This window comes from Cyprinodon variegatus, unplaced genomic scaffold, assembly GCF_000732505.1.
Source record: "Cyprinodon variegatus isolate N-32 unplaced genomic scaffold, C_variegatus-1.0 Scaffold369, whole genome shotgun sequence".
In the NCBI taxonomy this organism is placed as follows: Eukaryota; Metazoa; Chordata; class Actinopteri; order Cyprinodontiformes; family Cyprinodontidae; genus Cyprinodon; species Cyprinodon variegatus.
Window position 1 is genome coordinate 550,803 of NW_015150822.1, and position 9,537 is coordinate 560,339.

The following is a 9,537-nucleotide window of genomic DNA, read 5'->3' on the forward strand; positions in this document are numbered from 1 at the left end:
TATTGAGCTGATGTAATGAGTAAATTTCTCCACTGTGAAATCAATGACATTAATCAATCAACCAATCAAATCAGCAGCATCAAGAGGAACCCTAAACTTTCCATGTAGCAAACTCCTTCCACAGTTTACAGACTAATGTGATCTTTGCTGCCACCTAGTGGCTACAAACATTGAAACCAGAAAGACTGTGGTGTATATCCAGTTGGATACGAAATCGCGTCTAAAACCACTGAATAATCAGTATTTATGTAGTTAATTTTATTTATTTATTTTTTGCTGTTAATTTTTAAGTGTTTTATTTCATGCTTTTACATTATATTCCCACTCCATCTGTTTGGCTGGATTTGGTTTGGCTTTTATAGAATGTGACAGATGTCATTAAAAATCAGGGGGAAATTAAAAAGTATTTTAGTGTTTAGACGTTGTTCAAATGTTTAAAAACGTTTAAAAAACAATAAACAAATAATCCAACATAAATAATCTCTACTGAGGTCAAAGCTGCAACAAAAATTTAAGCTCAGTTTATATTATAAACAAAGCAAAAAATCAACCTGCATTTTAATTGACTGACTTTCGAAAAGTTTTTCATTTCTACATTTAGTTTGTACTTCTACATTTATGTTCCATTTTAATTTCCTGTACTTCAGTTACTCCTTGTAACTGTCTTCTTGTCAGTGTTTTAAGATGAGCAGACATACAGCACACGGATGGTATGTTTTGACATGAGGTTTAGGTTCCACTTTTTCTACAGGGTCAGAGAATAACATACTTGTGGGGGCCCCAACACACAGCAGGACAAAGACCAGGACATCCACCATGTAAACTTTAAATGCCATCATGTCCTTACACACCAAATCAGAATATACAGACCCAGCTTTGTCTTAAAAAGCCTCTTCCCCAAATAAAGCTGAAGGGCAGTAATTCAAATCAGCTCTGAGGCAAATGTAAATAAAGTGTTAAGAGAGGGCATTTTAAAAATGTTGATAATTTTTTTCACCGTTATTGAATAGAAATCACAAGAAAACCACAGCTTAAAGCAGTGATAAACATTTGCACCTTGGTGATGCTCTGCTCTTTGAGCACAGCCACCTCTGTGTTTTCAGTACATGGCTGTTATGTAGCATTTTATCACTGCACAAAAGCTGCCTTTCAAAAGAAAAAAACAAGCTTATGTACATTTTTTTTCTCTCTTCGTTTTTTGCAGTGGTTTGTGCAGGGGAGAAATCTTTTGTTTCGTTTTATTATCAAGAGTGAGTCACCTTTCCTGCTCACACTAGAGAGGGAGAAAATGTATGTGAGGTTTGTGGTCAGAGTTGCAGATAAGATATGAAAGCCAGAAACAAAAGAGACTGTTGTCTCATAGAGGGTCAATGTCCAGGTTGGTCCCAGTTCCCTTTGAGATAGAGATGAGAGCTGTCTACCTGAGGTCCTCAATAAATGCTCTATCATTTAATATTTGTGTTTAATATTTTGCTTTTCCCCAACCAAAGCAGAACATGTGAAGCTGTGTTTGATATGCTTTATCTCAATTGAATGTTTTTTATTAAGGTGGGGGTGTTGAACTAGTGGTTAGAGCAGTGCGCTTGTGCTCTGAGAAGGTTACAAGTACATGGTTCAATCCCTACAGCTGCACTCTGGGTCCCTTAGCAAAGAACCTTAACCCCACATTGCTCCCTGGGTTCCGCACAGTGGCGGCCCCCTGCTCCCTAAGGAGATGGATTAAATGCAGAGCTGAATTTCTCCAGTGTGAGATCAATAAAGTTCAATTAAAGATTAATCAAAATTAAGACTGCAGATTGTAGAGCTGAGCCCCGTGTAACACCCTGGTTCACTGAGGTTGTTTCTAAATATCCAAGAGAAACTTTGACTTTACCTAACATGACAAGCAGCCTTCAGTAAACAGGATCAGCAAAGGTTGACAAGCGGAGACAGTGTGTGAATCGTAGCTGCCACTGTTGATAAGCTGTTACACCTAAGAAACATCCACAGCTGCCTGCAGTCTGAACTATGACTCTCAGCCAGAAATGCATGACCAGGAAAAATAGATCACCAGATGGATTCTCCTCCCACTAAGATCATTTGTTTGTTTTTGATATACAACTAAGAGACCTTTGAAATATGTTGTTTTTTAACCTTTGGAATGGTAATAAATTATAATAATCTAACAATACAGCCGACAGATCCATTCATTGCCTTTCTCCACTCCTTTCTTTCCTTGGACACAGAATTTTGACTGTTTCTTCTGAACTTTTACTAAATTGCTGTTAACAGGGACTGTGACTCATTCAAAGATCTGTCTTTTTTTTTTTTTTTTTTTTTTTTTTTCAAGGGAGATTTAATTCACTGTCTCCAAACTGTGATGCTTATTTGAAATTACCATAACCTCCTAACACTGTCACTGATTTATAAAGCTATTCCCTTGACGGGTTCAACCTTTGCTGCTGTCTCCAGTTAAAGGTCACTGTCAAATAAGAGATTTAGGGAAAGAAAAAAAAAAAAAAACTGCAGCGACAGGTAGGTAATTGCTCCTTTGTAGACTAATTTGCGCCACATCTTCAACAAAGCATCTGCATGACCTTTTGATCTTCTCCTGCATGATGATGATGAAGCTCTTAAATGCACCCTGGTGTGTTTAGGGCACATTAAAGAGCTGATGAAGCCTTGATGGTTTAAATCAGGGGTCTTCAACGTTTTCCAGGCCAAGGACCCCCTAACTGATGGTGAGATGGAGCGGGGACCCCCTAATTATATAAATTGTATGAAAAATTTGTTATATCAAACTGGTCCTATAGTCCCTCTATTACATATAGAGTAATGTAACGAAAGTAATTTCTCCCTGGGATTATTAAAGTATTTCTGATTCTGATTCCTGGTTGATGGGACAGGTGTTGTGAATGAAACGGTGTCCAGCTTGAAAGAGCTCCTGTGTGTCGCTGAATGTGAGCATTGATGACTGAAAGACATCTTCTGCCTCCATTTATCTGTTTACTACAGTGTGTTGAATTCATGTTAATGTGTATTTAAAGACATTTCAATTAGTGGAAAAAATTGCAAGGGGAAATATTAAAAAAAAGTCTAATCAATCAAAACTTTCGCGACCCCCATGCAGTACCTCTGCGGACCCACTAGGGGCACGGACCCCCTGTTGAAGACCTCCGGTTTAAATTCTAGATGTTCAAATATAGGTCTCTTCAAATGACACATTTGCTTTTTTTCAATTTAAAACGTCCAGCAAAAAAGAAGAACATAATAAAACAGAAATACCCTTTATTGTGTCACAGTGAGGAAATTCAAACAAACCAGCAGTAAAAAAAAAAGAAAGAAAAAAAAGCTTGAAATCCTAGTCCCCTTCTGGACCAACATTCTCACATATCATGAAGGAGCTGGACATCAGTGCCTCGAAGGATGTTGTGTTCTTTTTTCTTGCAAACTTCCTCCTTTTTCATCAAAATGTGATGAATCATTAAACCATATGTCTGAAAATATTCATCTCTTTGTTCCTGATTAATTTTGCAGAACAAGTTTCCATGTGGGTAATGACAATCATTAGCCAATGACTGCAAATATTTTTACAAGGTTTTGTCTGCTTCAGTTCTGGTACAGTAACACATTTTGCACGTACATTTTTTAATCTTTGGGTTAAATAACTTATCTGCTTCCAGAAGGGCATGATGGCTGGGTGTTCTCACTTGCATTTGGTTGTTTATATTAAAGAGTGTATAATCTTTATCAATCTGAAAACGACTCCCATTAAACCTTTGTCTGATAAAGGGCTTTGACTACCTCTCTTGGTAATCCAGGATGGTTATCAGACCTCTTGCTGCATCGTACTTGTACAAGTACATGGAAATAACTAAAACATGCCTTAATCCTTTGAAGTATTTTGTGAAAAGGGCTAAAGTTATGAACTGAAAATAATTCAGATTCTATCACAAAACACCTACAGTCTACTTTCTAGAGTCTAGATAGTAGCATCTGTGCTCATTCTTTCTAGAATCTAGACGAATAAAGCGAGACACACTGAAAAACAATTAACAAAAATGGCGACAATAAAACCAAATCACAGAAATTGTCATGTTTTTAGATTTTATTCAGGTTCAATTGTGAATTTTTCTAAGCCATAACAAGGCTTTGCTCTTGGTCCACTCTATAAAGCCTCAAACTCAATGCTAATTCTGACATTTTGAATTGAAAATTGAAAAGCAAGCGAAATGTCTTCAAATTTGGCAACAGAATCCAGTGGATTTTTTTTTTTCAAATGTTTTTGAATTTTCTTATTTTCATCCTAACATAATGCACTGTTTTCTTGTACCAAATAATAATACCTTTGTTCATAACCCCATTTTTAAGGTCCCTATATATATCTATGTATGGGTATGTTACCTCTAGACATAATCTGGAAACACAGAAATGATTCCTGAATGGACAGATTTAAAAAAAACACCTAACATTTGGTAGGCTATGTTCAAAATATTTATCTAACATAAGTTATAGTGATGTAACATACTGTAAATCTCCATTCCTAGAAGTAATCAGAAATGTATTTTGTTTTAACATAAACTCTTGTTATTTAGTATCAGGCTAAATAATGCCATTAAGAATGACTCAAATCTTTGCTGCAGTATTACTCATCACCAGAGTGCAAGAAGCTACTGTGACAGACAGCGAGCTTCAGGTTTGCTCATTACTTTTTTACAAACTGACAGTTATATTAACTTATCTGCTCCAGGCTGCCTGTTCACAACCCTCAGGGTGTCAGTTCTTGCAGGTCTAACATTATTGTATGTAAATCACAATGTTAGAGTAATCAATGACTTAAAATGAGAGTGTGGGTAATGCTTTAGCTGGCATTTCAAGCATTGCTGCTGTATGATAAATTATATTTAACGTGACATTTAACAAGAAATATCTGAGACTTTGACAACTCTTTTGTATACACAGGGTGTATACAAAATGAAATTTTGTTTTGTACAGCTTTCAGAGAGCGAATGAGCAGCAGCTTGGCAGTAAAATTAACATTTCTATTCCATAAAGTGCAGCAGTGATCAAATGTAAACACTGTGGGAGGGAAAAAAACATGGTGCAAAAGGCATTGATTTGGAAGTTTAGAGCTTTAATATATATGTTGCAAATATATTGTATTTTTGGTTTGGTGTTATGAATCTGATGCAGAGTCTCTGACATGATTTAGTTCTCAAGTTCAGCAGTCTGAAGACAGTGGGGAAGAAACTGAAAAGGAATCTGCTGGTCCTGCATTGAATGCTGCGAAGCCTCTTCCCAGAGGGCAGCAGGGAGAATAGTCCATGGTGGGGTGTGAGGAGTCATTGATGATGTTACGGGCCCGGGATGAAATATCTTTAATCGAGGGAAGAGGAGCCCCGATGATCTTCTCTGCTTTTCTCACCACTCTTCTTACTTTCTTCCAATCTGAGGGACTGCAGCCTCCACACCACACAGTGAGACAGCTGGACAGAACGTAGGTAACCTATATGTTGTTTTTATCCATTTTAAAGAGAGATGATTTATGTAGTAATTATGTAAGATTTGTGTCCAGTTGAATTTAAAATGAGTCTGTGTTCAATTCAGTGTGCCCAATCAAATGCCGTTTAATGTGATCAGAAAAATGTAATAAAATCCACCAGCGATCAGTTATAACGCAATGTGGCCAAGCTTCTGTCTAAAAGCCAAATAACCTCCTGAATTGTTACCATGTGTTAAATATCATCTGGTTATTGTTATATAAACACATCAAGTCCAGAAATGACTGAATCCCGCTGTTAGTTTTTATATTGAATTAGCTAATGTTCAAATATCCAGCTAAACATGGTTGGGTTTACCAACAGTGGCAAAGCTTTTGCTATCAGGTCCTGTTAGACTCCGCAAGTTTTTTCTTGGCAGGCATTGAATTCTCCTTAAAAGCAGATCCAGGAACAGAATCAGCAAAGTTCGCCTCTTCCAGCTGGCAAATTTGGGATCTGCTAAGTAGACAAGTAGAGAATATATCAGGATGGGGTTTCAGTACCTCATCCTGCTCAGCACAGTCATGGTTTCCCATCACTATATGATTAGGTAATATTTCCTCTCCAGCAATATAATTTCCCATGATGAATGAATGCCTTAACATGCACACAGTGCAGAGGTGCTCTCATATACTGTAAGCCATTCCGATACATCTTATAAATGGATGTGGATCACTGAAGCTTTAATGTGGCAAACAATGAGTTGATTGTGATTTAAGCTGTGCATCAGGGATATGGGACGTGCAAAACATAACAGAAAAGACAACTATCCTGGAAAGAGAGCCCCAAGAGTTGAGTAAAAGTAACAACCTTATTTTTCTTGTGAGTAGGCTCATGCAACAGAGATATATGGTCTCTATTTTCCTGCCCTCTCCTTCCACTTTACAAATGTGGTGCTCATATGTGTGAAGGTACATTCAAAGAGAACCAGAACGTGGCAGATTTGCAGCATAAATCATACACTGGTCATAATGCATGATGTCAGAGTATCTGGTGTAACACCAGTTGCTTTGGTCTGTTCTAATGACGTCACATTAGGATAACTCAATTCTCTAGCGATGCTTTCATCAGTCCAGGACCCAATAATAGGAGCTTCTGTACAGTGGCAGTGGCATTGAGTTTTAACTTGAAAAGCACGGTTTCCTGGCAAGATCCATCCCAGAAAGTTAGTTCTAGCATGCTAAATAGTGTTCCCAAGGTTTGGTGTGAAACAATTGAATCAGGCTGTGTTTGAAGAGCTTTATTTAGAGAACAAGTCAACAGGCCTTTGGTTAAACGAGTGGATCTGTAGAGATCTTCAGAGATCTACAACCCAGATTTAAGATAAAAGCAATGTAAAGGTATGTTTGTAGTTTTAATAAATTCACAATAATTTGCCACTAGTTGGTTTTTGTGTGTGAAATACCAACAGAAATCATTAACATCTGTGGTTTTCATTTGTAAATATGTGGAAGAGTTCAAGGTGATGGAGTCTTTTCATCAAAACCACGCAATACATTTTTGAGCATAAAAGTTATACAACTTGGAAACATTCAAAATATTGCTTTTTTATCACTGCATGCGTTGACTTCATAGCAAAATGCCATGCTTTTGGAAACATTCTGGTGGCTGTTAGTGGCAACGAAGGCACAGCAGAGGAGAGAGTTGGCAGGAGACAGAATAGGGAGAAGACAGGTGCACACTGAAGCTGGCAGGAGTTAAAGGACGATCAGACAACTACTGGTAAGTCTGCTTAGATATGCTGCAGGAGAGAAGGTGATGAACAACAGGTGGGCATTCCTGATTGAGGTGGAACGGGGGGAGAGATGGACAGGACTCAGATAAACACACAACATGAGACAGAAAGGAGATGAAAGCAACAGATGGGAAGTGGGGATGAGGGAGGAAAATAGAGCAAATGTGGTCTTCATATTTTCAAAAGGTGTCAGGTTTCCATGAAAGGAAGACACAGAAAGGCTCATGGAAATAAAACATATGAGAAAATGCATGACTGCAAAGAGGATGAAACCATAGAACAAAAACGAATAGGTTTGAACGTTTGGCAAAAGCCTCCTACAACCATTTAGTAGCCATAACGATAGGCAAAAACTTTAAGCTGTTTGGAGCAGCAGCTTATGAAAATCAAACCTACACTTTCTGCAAGAAAGTTTATATAAAAAAATTTATTTCTGATTTAATTTTGTTTAATAAGTTAAACTATTTTCTTCAATGAAACAGAAAAAAAGGCCAAAGTCTTTCTGACTGCTGTGTCAGGACATGTGAAATAAAAATCTGTATGCCTTTAGGTCATGTTTGAAGAAGCACTGATAGCAAAACAAATCAAATCTGTGAGTTTTGCTGAACTCTAAAAACATTTAGATGTGAAAGCATCAGATTAATTGAGTGACTTTGACTTGGAGGGGAAAAGTAGGTCTCATTACAGAGACAGAGATGAGGTGTATTCAGCCTTCAGACAGCTACAGAGCAAGCTGTGTGCACAATCAAATGTTATCAGCTGTGGTAAACAAATTCATTTGTTAAATATACAGAGGCAAGAAAAAGCATTTTAACTTTATTTTTTCATTTTGTTCGCCTTTCATTTCTCAATATGCAAACAAACTGAGGCAAATTGTGCCTTTAATAATAATGGGGAGCAAAAACCGGCATGGCTCTCATAATCTTTTACAGAGAGAAATCTGAAAAGTGCGGCAGGTCATTGTTGGTCATGGTCCTTAATGTGCCCTAAGGTTGTGGAAATGTTTAAAGTTATGAAACAAAATCCAGTTATTTATCGTTTTACAGCACAGCTACAAGACATGGCTGTGTAAAGCGTAAAACTAGAGGGTCCGTAGACAGAACTCAAACTGAGGGGGGATGAGTGCAGATATCATCCCCCTTCTTAAAAAATCTTAAAAATCATGCCCCTTCTTAAATGACCATCCCCCATACCATCCCCTGTGACATTTTATCACTGAATGTGTACATGTCTACTATATATTAGCAGTAATGGCAATAATATTGCCCTTTCAACATTTGGCAGGCTGTGCGCTTATGAGAAGCCTGACCAAATTATGGTGGCCCAGAGGGCACATGCAATTTCACTTACAACCACAGTGGCGCAACCAGAGGAGCAGGTGATGGTGTTCTGAACAGCATCACGGCCAAGCGGTAAAGACAATTTTGAGTTAATGTGAAAATAAGGAGGGGAGGGAATCTTTGGCAGGTTCCAAGTTGCCGAGATCTCCCTCCCCTGTTTAGTTTGAGAAATGTGTTTACAATTATGCATGTTTCTCCACATAATCATACTTGTTCTCTGTGATTGTGGTATGAATTTCTTATGTCTAGGACAATAAATGTGAAAATAAGGGGGGAGGGAATCTTTTGCAGGTTCCAGGTTCTAAGTTTAACAAATAAAGTGTGAGAAATTACCTAGAACGGTGTTGATAGCACAATCGGGATTTGCCATCCACTGAGCAGAGAATTTATTCATCACACACTGACTGCAGTACATCGACTAAAACGTGTCTCCATACAAGCATGCATAACAGTGAGTACGGATGATTTATCTTCCTTCTGTAGGCAGTGTGTTTTCCTCAGAGATGAGCTCGATGAGGGTGGTAACATCTGCAAAGCTCAATTTGATGAACTGGTGACTGGAGGTGTTGGTGTACAGGGAGATGAGCAGAAGGAAAAGAACACAGCCTGGAGGAGCATTAGTGCTAATGGTCCTGGAACTAGAGACCTGTTTTGTCAGCTTTACATAATGCTTCCTGTCTACCAGAAAGTCAGTAATCAAACCTCAGGTTGAGTCAGGCAGGTTAATGATGTGTTATAAATTGATTTACATGCCATCATTTGCTCTTGTCACTGCATGAAAAGTGGGATTTTCGTCAATATAAACCCCCGTAAACTCCCGCAGATCTGCCTGATTTCCGTCAGTTTCCGACAATTTGCAACCCGTGCTTGTCCGCGTTTGTCGTGCCACAAATTGTCGGAAACTGACGGAAATCAGGCAGATCTGCGGGAGTTTACGGGGGTT